Source organism: Brienomyrus brachyistius, unplaced genomic scaffold (genome assembly GCF_023856365.1).
Source record: "Brienomyrus brachyistius isolate T26 unplaced genomic scaffold, BBRACH_0.4 scaffold303, whole genome shotgun sequence".
NCBI lineage: Eukaryota > Metazoa > Chordata > Actinopteri > Osteoglossiformes > Mormyridae > Brienomyrus > Brienomyrus brachyistius.
In genome coordinates, this window is record NW_026042578.1 from 47,269 (window position 1) to 49,894 (window position 2,626).

Here is a 2,626-nt window from a genome sequence, read left to right on the forward strand (position 1 = left end):
TGAGTTCAGGTTTACCCAGTGTGTGCTTTACTCTAATCACAGCATACTGGGTTTTCGCCGGGGCAGATGTAGGGAGTCAGGGGTTTCGGGGGAGGTGCTTACTGGCGGTCTGTTGACGAGCCAGTAGGCCTGTTCCTGACATTCCAGCATGATGCGGTCCGCCTTGCGCCTCTGTTTGGCTGCCCTGGTAGGAGCAGAGCAGTCGATGGAGAGTCAGAAAGCATACTGGGTAATTAGCATATAGCGGTAATCACTGAACTGCAAGGTAGGGTTCATCTGTTTCCTTTTTCACTTAGAAATGGATTTCCGACTCTAGTGTTTAGGCTGAGGTCTGATTTAACAGATAGGAGGGAAATTATGACCACACACCATGTTACTTTTTAATTTAGGTAACATCATCATCCTCTTAATACGAGATTTATTCATCCATTCTCATCTGTCCCCTTGTGTGCATTTATGAAATTGATTTCATAGCTCGATGCGACAGTATTCCCGGGCTGGGGTGGGGTTTACCTGAGCTGCTCCTTCGCCTGCATCACCACGAAGTCCCAGGTGTGGTTGATCCGTTTGTGCAACATGTTGTAGCTGTCCTGCGGAGACGATGTTTAAATGCGACATTGCCAGGTCGCACGGCTGGCTGCGTTGCTGCATGGGTTCACGTTATGACTCACAGGCCGAACCCCTCCCAGGATATCAGCTGGCAGTGTCGGATTCACAAACCCTCTTACTGATGAGAACCTAAAATGCGTTGACCCTGACGCAACATGGCGGCAAGTTGGTGGATGTCTATGTGCGATCCTACTATGTGCATAATTGGTGGGAGGTTTTCTTACACAAAAATGTTCTGAGGGCAGAAGGAAAATGATTGGTTCGGATAGATAACCAATCAGATTGCAGAGGAGGCAGGACCAAGACATCTGATTGGTTGCTCCTGCCTCCTCTAGTTGCTCGGATCCACCTCATGTACAATCTAATTGGTTATCTCTCTGAACCAATCATTTTTCCTTCTACCCTCATAATATTTTGTGTAAGTAAAACTCCCATGAGCATTCAGCTATCACATGATCTCATCAAGCAATGCTTCAGACCAGCGAATAAGAATAGCATTGAAATGTACATAAATAAAAATTTTCTCTTACCTTTTCATAGTCTATCAGCTGCCCTTGCTTTCTGATATTCTTCTTAGTCAAATAAATCGCTTTAGAAGAGCAAAAGAAAGACATGGCAAGAAACTGTGTTTTTCTATTATTCTAGTAAAGGGAAGTAATGATGTAATAGGCGAGCACATGATTAATAATTGGTAATCACCGTAATCTAGCTCGGAGGCTGGCCACTGCTGAGAGCTCCAGAAGTACGGAGTCTAGCAAAAAGGAGATGCTGTCATTTGAAACTATTCAGAAGCAGCGTGACAAAGGTGCTTTGTGATTTAACATGTCAGGGACAAGGCGGGTGGAAGGCATTTTGCTACTTTAACTGGCATTGGTTCTCATACATCAGTGTTTCCCAATCCGGTCCTCGGCGACACACAGATGATCCACGTTTTTGCTCCCTCCCAGCTCCCTACCAGACAGTCTACGTTTTTGCACCCTCTCAGCTCTGGAGCCCGGACCAGATTGAGAAATACTGTCCTACACGGTAATTCCGCAGTCTCTCCAACGAATAGTTTCGATATGCGTGCCCCCCCACATGGCCACCACCCTCTCGCGCTGCCCTCCATCTGAAGAAACCGTGGTTTTAGGTTACCTGGAAGCGATACGGCGTCTCGTCGGGCCCCAGGACGAGCGTCCTGGGGTCCTTTAGGGGGTAAATGTAGCCGTGCTTCACGATCAGATTCCCCACATGAAGTGCCTCTGAAAACACACAAAGTGGTCACTCATTTCCACGTAAACTACTCAAAGCTCAAACAAATCCACTACTCGTAGCCCAGATTTAGGCATAGTAATTCTCTAAATTTTTGTCAGTGGAATACAGTAGAACACACGATAACTAGAAACTGAGTAGGCATATTATATTTTATTTTACGGTATAGCAAGTAACTGGAAAAAACGTTGACATGGTGCACAGAATAAGCCGCGGGGATGGTGCATTCCTCATCGGAACTATAATTAATTACGAGTAATTGGGACTTTCCACTTTCCGGCTGCCTCCGCGGCCATTGGCAGTCAGGCGCTCCCGGGGGTTTCAGACCGGCGCAGCAACAGCGCTGCTAGGGGGAAGCCTAGTGTTTACAGGGAGGGGTAACTGCTTACCGGGGCAACAGGTTTTTTGCCCATTCAAGTCTGTTAATGCATCTGCCATCTACTGCCTAAAAGTCCCCTCCTTTCCATTCCGACTTCTTTTCCAATCTGGGCTGTAAATCAGGGAAATCTGCTCCCTTGCTATTTAAAACCTCATCTGCATCGCCCGGGAATTCAGGACAACAGCGTCTTGCAGAAGTGCATAATGAGGGAGACGGATAGCGATATTTCTCCAGGCATGACTGACTGCCTCTGGCTATCAGCGAAGTTTGCATCGGGACTATCAAACCGTACAGCTCAGCATGCGTAGCGGCGCGACTCGGGACTGGCCTACAGATTATTTGTACTAATAGCCTCTCAGCAGAAAGATAAATAATTCAGCAGATAAA